This window comes from Rutidosis leptorrhynchoides, chromosome 5 (genome assembly GCF_046630445.1).
Source record: "Rutidosis leptorrhynchoides isolate AG116_Rl617_1_P2 chromosome 5, CSIRO_AGI_Rlap_v1, whole genome shotgun sequence".
Taxonomy (NCBI): domain Eukaryota; kingdom Viridiplantae; phylum Streptophyta; class Magnoliopsida; order Asterales; family Asteraceae; genus Rutidosis; species Rutidosis leptorrhynchoides.
The window spans coordinates 439,388,553-439,399,489 of NC_092337.1; positions in this window are offsets into that span (position 1 = coordinate 439,388,553).

The window sequence follows — 10,937 nt, forward strand, 5'->3', positions numbered from 1 at the left end:
CACAAGAGATTGAGATAGAGATTTAACTTTTGACGTAGTCACAGTGAATTTCCGGAATTTAAGGAATTAAAAAGAAAATCTTGAAAATCTAAAAGATTTGATTTTTCGACGAATAAGGAAATTATGATTTTTTTTTTTTTTTTTTTTTTGATTTAATGCGCCAATCTGTTTCGATTTCTCTGTCGGATATTTCACTATAAATCCACCTTCTTTCCCTTATTCTCCATACCTTCTATTCTTTCTTTCTCTACTCCTTCCTTAATATGCTCCATCCAATCCTGATTCTTATTATACTTCTAACTTTCATATCTTTTATTCTTCTCTTTCATCTGCCGCCAGAAGAACCTATTCACTTTTATGATTTTCTTGGTATTATAATGTTTCTAATTCTTCCGTATCTTTACGTTGCAATACGTATTGATATACACGGTTTGTAATTTCTGAGTGGTTGTTGAGTTTGATATCTTCCCTTATATTTCGATGTTCCTGCTTCTGTCTTCTATAATCATTGTCATCCACAGTTAATACTCTCTTCTATTTGCTGCGATTTATACTCCAATTTCTATTTTGGAGTTTCATTCTTTCGTTTCCTCTTCCCATCCTCAAGCCAAGCGAGTAATGGTCTGAAATTCGTAGATATGAAATTTGGAATGAACATAACTAATGCTCTTAGAAAGAAATGGTAATGGCATGATTTTGATTGGTCGAATTACCAAAATATTTCGGAAAAATAGAACTATCAGGGTGATACGCTCTAATATGTTTGCAGATTGGTTAGAATGAAAGAGTCGTGTAACATGGCACATGATGATGGTACTGTGAATCATCACATTCCATTAGAAACTTAACATGACTTATTGTAATATAATGAAGTTGATCAAGTTTCATTATATTATACTAATTCATGCATCAGTTCCCAACATTACTTCAAAACATTCATATTTCAATTTCGAAGGTTTCAGAATTTAGAAACTATCATAGTTTCTTTTATTTTATAACGCAGACATTAAGGAAAGATACATGATCGCAGATAGGAATAGTTGTAAAAATATCTCTTGAAATATGGAGAATCTGTATACAGAAAATATGAAGATATCTTTTAATATCTTAAGATAAAATGATGATGAAGAATATCATCCGAGATAGGTTTAGAATAAAGAGTAGGGTTCTTACTAACGGTTTCAGCAGGCACTGAATCGTTTGAATTCTTTGAAGTCAAACTTATTCTTTGCGATTTGTCCACAACCTCCTTCATACTTTACTCAATTCGTTTTCCAATTCTCAACCTTCTCTTTTCCTGAGCTTTACCAACATACTGTACTTTATCGTCAAACTTTTGACTGTTAAAGTCGTTTACAGTTTTTGCTGCTTCATCAGCATCTCAAGAACTACTTCATATTCCAGGATGTTTTTCAGAAACTCCACCTTCGAAATATGTAATCCTTATGGATAGACGTTTTCGGTATAACTGGGAGAATTTCTATGAGATTTTCAAAATACCAATTGCGGATTTTGCCAAAAAGATAACGAGTTGCTGGTACATCTGCTGTTGATGTTGTGAAATATAAAAGGTTCTCCGGTAACGACGGCGAAAGGACAAGGTATAAATATAGAGGTTATAATAGGAGTAGTCTCACTGAGAAGTCGAAGTGGAGCTGTGACAAAATTAGCTTCTTGAAAAGGAATCGTATGGTTGTTTTTGCTAATGATTGATAAGGAATTCGACACGGATAGGTTTTAACTATAACTTCGGTTTCGAAAGTTTTTCAGGTGCAAAACTGTATGCATGAATCTTTCTTCCATAGACGAGCTGCGGCTGGTTCAACTTCTCGATCGAGGTGTTTTCAAGAATTATGAAAAGTTGTGAATGTGAATTGTAATCGTCAAGATACGAATGAGGTTTAAAATAGAATCAAGTGGCAAACTTGAAGAATTGTTTAGTTTCATATATATATATATAATCAGCATTTTAACTCATTTTAATTGTCCAAAATTAACAGTCCAACAGTCCAATAGTTCAACATATTCATATATAATTTATTATATAATATTAATACGTATCGTGACCCGTGTACCGGTCTCGGTGTCGATCACAACTCAAAGTATATATATATTTTGGAATCAATTCCGACCCTGTATAGCCAACTCCCACCTTCACATATAGAGTGTCTATGGTTGTTCCAAAATATATATATAGATGGGTCAATATGATAAGTCGAAACCTTGTATACGTGTCCCGTTATTTAAAGTGCGTAAAAGTAAATAACAGAAATTAAATGACGATGAATAAAATTGCAAGAATGTAAATTGCGATAATGTAAATTGCGATAATATAAATTGCGATAAAATGTAATCAGTTAGCTGGGAACAGTTAGCCGGAACAGTTAGCGTGGAATCCTTAACAGATTTTTAAATTAGTTAATTCGTCTGTTTCTAATAAATTTTATTTTGTCCAATGTTTTCTTCTTTATGCCACTTGTTGGATTCCGATAGGTCAAAATCCGAATATGAAATTTGATTGAAAATGGTTATTCTGGGGTGAACGGATATGAATATCGGTGGTTATAAGTAGGATAATAAATGATCATTGAATCAGATTCGAAGAATGTACAGTGTAACTTGTTAATGTGAATTCTACATATTCCTCGGGTACTACCTACCCGTTAAAATATTTTCATCATTAACAATTTGTACGAAAGGATTTTTAATTACAATCTTTATGAAAATATATTTGCATATATATTTTCTTCGGATGTAATTATGAATTTAATGAGTCAATAGAATATTATACTCATTTGATTTATTGTTGGCACTTGATAACATGATCTCTAAAATATTAGAGATTACATAATTGCCATGTCGAACGAAGGTAAATGAGGTAGAGCAATACGTAGAACGAAATTATTCGATGTAGAACGATATGCAGAACGAATATCATACTCTAAATACAGATGGTAATATTGAGGCGTGTGATGTTGATATTCGTGGTACAGATTGTGATGTTGAGAGTTACGGCGCGGTTATGGTTTAGGGATGATAAGGGTACTGTCGACGTCGATGATGGTGGTACTGATTATGCTGCTGGTGCCGCTGCTGGTGGTCGTATCCTTCGCTCCAGGTTCTCCAAAGTCGTCACACGAGCACGTAGTTTGTTAACTTCTTCTAGTAATACAGGATGATTGACGGTTGGGGCGAACGGATGAATAAGATTTGAAATATGGGATAGTATGTAATCGTGACGGAATATTCTAGAAATGAGAGGGTAAATGGTTTCTCGAACAAGTTCGCCGGTAAGTGCTTTCAGGTTCATCGCCAAACGAGCAGTTTGGTGAATGGAAGGGATCGTCGATGTGAAATGATTTTCGGATATCAGATGATATTCTAGCTATATAGAATATCCATAACACCAAAAATTTCGTAGACTACAAAGGAACCTAGGCATATGTCAGGCAAGTCTACAGATGCGCTAAGATAAGAACTTATCAGATACGCTAAGATATGAATTTTGTCTATACACTATCGATGCATTAAATGCAGTAAAACGTGTCTAGACTTAAGAATGATAAGCAGGCAATTCCGTAAGAATGATAAGCAGATGGTTTCCGACTAGAAATGATAAGCAAAACTTTTTGACAGGTAGACACGGTCAAAGTCCAGACTTACTAATGTATCCTAACAACTACCGGTTAGACACACTAATGGGAGACCTGGTTCGCTAAGACCAACGCTCTGATACCACCTGTAAAGACCCGTCCTTATCCATCCGGACGATATCTTCAACATTTGGTCCCATTGCGATGGTCGACTCCAAGTAATGTCCTTAAATTGAGCAAATGCACAGCGGAAGACTTAATTCGTACCTGAGAATAACATGTTTTAAAACGTCAACATAAAGTTGGTGAGATATATAGGTTTGTTGCTAGCAGCGTTATAACTATGGACCACAAGATTTCATATGTAAATATTTTAATAAAAATATTCTAAGTGGTTGAGCACTTGGTAACCATACTTAACATTTTCACGTCGCATATTCCCTTTAATATGAAATCTTACTACACCGTACCAAGTGTAGTCTCAAAACGAAGTACTGTGCAACCGTTGAATACTGGTCGTCCAGTCCGGTTGGGGTTGTCAGGCCCGATAGATCTATCAACAGGATTCGCGTTTACAATACCGCTGTAAATATTAGTTACCAAGCTACAGGGAAGTATGCCAGTGGTACAACTCAACGTAGAACATATTTTTCAGTTACTTGTGTCCATATCGTAAAACATAAAATACATGTATTCTCATCCCGAAATATTTAGAGTTTAAAAGTGGGACTATATACTCACCTAATGTATTTTGTAGTAAAAATACATACAACATCATTGCACAAGTGTAAGTTTGGCCTCGGATTCACGAACCTATATTAATTGTTTATCTATTAAAACTTATAATGGAAAATCACATAATTTCATTTACTATTATTATATCTTTAATTATATGTTATATATATTTATTCGTTAACATAGTAGTTTTGAAAATAAGGATTTAATAATAATAACTTTACCAATAATGATAATACTAATAACAAGTGATAATGATAATTTTTAATAATAAAAAGTTATTTTATAACAAAAACAATAATATTAATAATAATACTTAATACTAATAATGAGTAATAAAAATATTTATTATATTAATAATGATAAAAGTAATAATTTAACTGATAGTATTAATCTTAACAACATGGAAATTTTAATTAATAATAATGATAATAAAAAAAATACTTATTTTTCTAATAATGATAATAATAATAATAATAATAATGTAGTAATAAAGATAGTGATTAAGAAAACTACCTTATAAACCCGTTCTTAAAAATAATTGCAGCAGGCAGGGATTGAACCCGGGACCTCTCGTTAAATCCTAACACACTCCAACCAGCTGAGCTAACCTTTTTATCTGTTATTAATCGGATTGGATTTATTTTTAAACCGTATTGTTTTCTGTTCCTATCTCCCTCTTCCTCACAAACCCAAATCGAATACAGTACCCATTAATCCAACAATTACATAAATCAATTCCTGGTATTTATTAGTTTAGCATAGAAACAGTTAATGATGATCAATTGGTTTGAGAAAGAAAAAAAAAAAATATATATATATACAAAGGGAGACCCTCTGCCCGTCGCTGAGTAAATAAAAAAAATTGATTCCAACTTTGAGCACGAATTTGACAAGGTTTATAACACGAAATGATTTTTAATTACATCCTAGACTTGATTGTAAACGAACAAAACAACAAAAAAAAATAAAAATAAAAAAAAACTGCTGTATAGCAGCGACGGTACCACATAAACAAAATAAAATTTGATTTTGATTTCAAGGAAGTTTTAGACAAAAGTTTAAACACGAATTAGATTGGAAAAATCATTTGGAAACTATCTGCACTCTTAATTGAACTTAAAACATCCCCTAGAACTCGAATTCCGTGATGAACATGTGGTTTGACTTTTTGTAAACCAAGTTTGACTTCAAAAATTCATTCTCGATAAAAAGATTTAGGATCTGAAACTTTTCAGATAGTTTAAACCGAGGATTTATAAAAACATTGCATTTACAGATTTTTGAATAAGACTCTAATTCGTGATCTGGTTAAAAAAAAAATGAGAGAATACAGAGGTGTCGAGCAGAAGGAATAAAAAGGGGAGAAAAATTTTTGTTTTTGCTGTATAAGAAGGAGAAAAAAAAAATCAATTATGGCATAGCAAAAATTGGGTCTTTGTTGCAGACAAGGGAATTCGATTAATCTCCATTTTATAGCTAAGAGGTTCGACTTTAATGGTATAAAGCAAGTACCGACCAAAAGTCACAGGTGACTAGTAACCCTAAAAGATTAAAAATAAAAAAAATAATAATAAAGACATAATATCAGGCGTATTTATATATAATGTATCCGAATTATTTATCTAGATTATATATCTGAATTATATTATATTCATTTTAATATTCATGTTTATTAATTGATAAAATATGATAATAATATTAATAAAATAATAAACTAAAAAAAAATTTTGATAATCATAATAGATGATAACAATAATATTGTAACCAATAAATTTTTATAATAATACTGATAACAATTATTATTATTATTTTTTTTTTTTGTTAATCGTAATTACAAGAATAATAATGTTAATAAGAATAGGAGTATTACTAATAATATTCGAATTACAATTTGCTTATAATTATAATCATTCTTATACTGATATTTCTATTTAAAATCCTTTATTTGGAGGATCCTATTCTTAAATAACAATTTTAAATATGTGCTAAAGTTTTCTTTCATAATAACCAAATCACATAACATTTCAATTATATATTATTAACTTATATTATATATTTATTTATACACAATTGTTCGTGAATCGTCAGGCATGATCAAAAGGGTAATTGATTATCCGAATATAAATTTCAAACTTTCTAGACTCAATATTACAGATTTTGCTTATCGTATCGGAAACCTATAAAGATTAGGGTTTAAATTTGATCGGAAATTTCCGGGTCGTTACATCATGCCATATCATACATTAAGTCTAAAAACCACGAATGAAAAATAGGACTACTTAACTTATTAACACGTTATCCACTTGTTACATCATTATAAATATATATTTTTATATACAAGTGGATGGAAGACTTGTCAATTACTTTGTATTAGAAACTGAGTGAGAACCACATACTTCAATCGACCCTACATCTTTATCTTTATCAACTTGCATCATCATCATACCGCTTTATAATCAGCATGGATCAACAACGAATCACTTTATCAATATGTAGGTTACGATTAGAAATAGAACCAATATCAAGTTGCAGGTTTGATCAACGCATGATAATAATGAAAATAGAAACATGGCAGTTATGGTTTGTTGCAGGCTGATCGAGGGAAAAAAATATATAATAGCATTACCAGGTAGTAATGAGTGACTGTTGTTGATGGTATGTAGTGGTGATATTCAAATAGAATTAAGAAAACAGATTCATGGTTGTAGGTGAAAAAAATTTAGAGAGAGAGATATAGAGAGATATAGGGTTGTTCGGTTGTAGCTGTACACGTAGCAGGCATGGTGGTGGTGTTTGGCAATTGAATATGGGTTGTGGTAGTTTATGAATAAAAACAGAATCATAGCGAGTAGAGGTGGTGTCGTGAAGTTGAAGATGGTAGAGATGGTTGTTGCTAGAAGAAGAAGCACGAGGATAGTAATTGTAATTTCAACGAGATACAGTAGCATCAAGGTTGGTATTGTACATCGAGCAGTAGCAGGAACCTTCAAATAGTAATTGTAATTCGGTTTAATTGATGGTGATTGTGGTTATGGAGATTGTGGTGGTTAAGTTGTACTTGCAAGTAGGTTATTGTAACAACCCAAACCAACACCCGACAAAACCTTGTGAAAATACGAAATAAAAAAAAAATTTCTGTTGCAGACCATCGGCGCGCCGCGCCATATGGCCCGCGCGCCGCGCCATATCTGGCTGTCCCCGGGACTTTTAACCGCGAAAAGATTGACTAGTTCCCGACACTTTTAGACAAAACGCTTTTTACCATACAACCAAATATGTAAAACTAACATGTTTCAAACATAAAATTAAAGTTTTACAAGCGGGGCCCACACGACCCAAATTACAAGTTTAGTACAATTTAGGAGTTTCGACCACCAAAAAGTTTAAGTTCCAAACTACACAATGAGCATGGCGTTTGGGATTAAACTACCCAACTATCGGTCAAACTCCGAGAGCTACTAAAACCAAAAGCGTCCCTTAGCAACAAGCGGGATCCCTAGTTCAAAACGATGCCCTTACCCTTGTCCAACACCGAACCTATAAAAGTGGTAAACAACGAGAGGGTAAGCAAAGCTTAGTGAATGCAATAATTACACATACATATATATCGCCCATCTATTTGCAATCACAACACAAGATACCTCGTACGAAACGTGTAACACAAAAGCATGTCATCAACCTCAAACACTTAACAAGTCATACAATAACATAACCGAGTTAGCATATACTCAACACAACCATAAATAATTTAGCATGCTAAATATCAACAAATCTTAATATGGTTAACCATGATGCTATGGTGCTACCGGCTCGTGGTTCACACCATACGCATTGAGTCTCACTCGTTTATAGTGCTACCGGCTCGTGGTTCACACTTTGTTTATAGTGCTACCGGCTCGTGGTTCACACTCGATGCTACCGGCTCGTGGTTCACATCAATTATTTTATAGTGCTACCGGCTCGTGGTTCACACTCGATGCTACCGGCTCGTGGTTCACATCAATTTACACACATGCTATGGTACTACCGGCTCGATGGTTCATACTATAACACCCACAAATAAACACGCCATATACACGAATGCATAATTATTCCACTCACCTCAAAATCTCTTGGTGAAAGATAACCGAGCTTGAACACTTCAATGTAACGCACCTATTACATTTATCACAATATCAAAATCACAACTCGAGTTGGTCAACACTCTAAAGCTCACTCCTAGTGTTAATTTGACCCATGGTGCAAATCCGACCCATTTGCACCCTTAACCCTAAAATCTGGTTAACTCATCACAAAACCCTATCATTAACCAAAGTAGGTTCATTACACATTTTAACACTAGTTTTAGGCTTCAACCACACATATTAATTAGCTTAGGTTCATTTTGACCCATTTGACACTTTCAAAGTCAACCTACCCATTTTGGGTCAACCACTAACCCATTTACACCCATTTACATAAATCATGGTGTTCTAGCAATTTTACTAGCTAATTAGGGTTCTCTAACAACAATTAACTCTTCCAAACCCTAGTTAACCCAATATTGAGTCTACATGACTCAAATTACCCTAGAACACCCAAAACACTAACAAAATGGGTTTTATGTTCATCTTCACCCCAAACCCTAGCCCTAAATCAAATTAAACAAAGAAATTAAGATTAGAGCATACCACAACTATCACAACGAAGATAGAGGGAAGGCGAACAACTTTAATGCTTGGACTTAAGCAAGAAACCTTCTTCTTCTTCTCCAAAATGGGGTTTCCCTCACTAAAAGCCACACTCTCTCTAGAATTGATTTGGATAAGTGTTGGTAGTTGTGGAAGGAGTAAATGAACTCCCCAAAACTGATCTAAGGCATTAAATCCGGCCTCCAAGTGATTTTACCAAAATACCCTCAAAATATCTAATTTAAAAGAAAGAGAGAATCTGTCACAGACAGATGGCGCGGCGCGCCACCAGGCCGCGCGGCGCGCAACTCTCCCAGTCCAGCTCCTTTTGCCTTTTTAAATATATACAACCAAACCCTGATTCGAGTACCGCACAATACACTTATATACACATGTGTACACTTCAATTATTCGGGTCTTACAACTCTCCCCCACTTATCCGGATTGCGCCCTGGCAATCCAAGCCGCATGACAGGAGGGAAGATACACCAACACGAACTCTTCGGGTTCCCAAGTGAACTCGGAACCCTTGCTACGCCGCCATTGGACTTTAAAAGTCCTCACTTTTTTATGTCTCAACCTCTTAACTTTCTCATCGAGTATGGCGACCGGTTCTTCGACATATTCCAACTTGTTGTTTAGCTCGATCTCGTCTAAAGGCATCCATAAGGAATCATCCGCAAGACACTTACGGAGGTGGGAAACATGGAATGTATTATGGATCCCCGCAAGCTCTTCGGGTAATTCCAATCGATATGCAACTTCGCCAACACGAGCTAAAACCTTGAATGGCCCAATAAACCGAGGAGCTAACTTTCCCCATTTTCGAAATCGAATAATACCCTTCCATGGCGAAACTTTAAGCATCACCATGTCGCCTTCTTGAAATTCGATCGTTCGCCTACGTTTGTCGGCATACGACTTTTGCCTATCTTGAGCCTTCTTCAAATGTTCCCGAATAATATCAATCTTGTTGTTCGTCTCCAAAACCAAATCGGTACTCCCGATCTCTCGTTGACCCACTTCTCCCCAACAAACGGGAGTTCGACATCTACGCCCATAGAGCATCTCATACGGTGGCATCCCGATACTAGTATGATAACTATTATTGTACGAGAATTCCACCAAAGGCAAATGCTCGTCCCAACTACCACCAAAATCAATAATGCACGCCCGTAACATATCTTCTAGAGTTTGGTTCGTACGTTCGGTTTGACCGTCCGTTTGAGGATGATACGCCGTGCTCAACTTCAATTGCGTACCCATATCTTCATGAAACTTTTCCCAAAATCGAGATGTAAAACGGGTATCTCGATCCGAGATAATAGATATAGGAACCCCATGACGAGCGACCACTTCCTTGATAAACAACTTAGCCAAGGTCTCCGACGATATTGCTTCTTTAATGGGAAGAAACAAAGCGCTTTTCGTCAACCGATCAACTATAACCCAAATCGAATCATATTGAGTCCTCGCCATCTTAGGTAACTTAGTGATGAAATCCATGGTAATGTGCTCCCATTTCCACTTCGGGATCTCTAACGGTTGCAACTTACCATACGGCTTTTGGTGCTCGGCTTTAACTTGCAAGCAAGTAACACATCGTTCAACATATTTCACAACATCGCGTTTCATGCCCGGCCACCAATAGTCTTTCTTCAAGTCGTGATACATTTTTGTCGCGCCCGGATGAATAGAATATTTTGACTTATGTGCCTCGTCAAGTAGCACCCGTCGGTAATCACCCATCTTAGGCACCCACACCCTTCCTTGAAACGACAATAAACCCCGCGGGCCCATAGTAATGAATTCCGATTGGCCCACAATTCGCTCCGCATGCTTATTGTGAACATAAGCCTCTATTTGATCTTCACCCATCTTTTCAAGAAAGTCGTTAGTGATAACCAAACGTAACGATGCTACACGTATCGCCGGA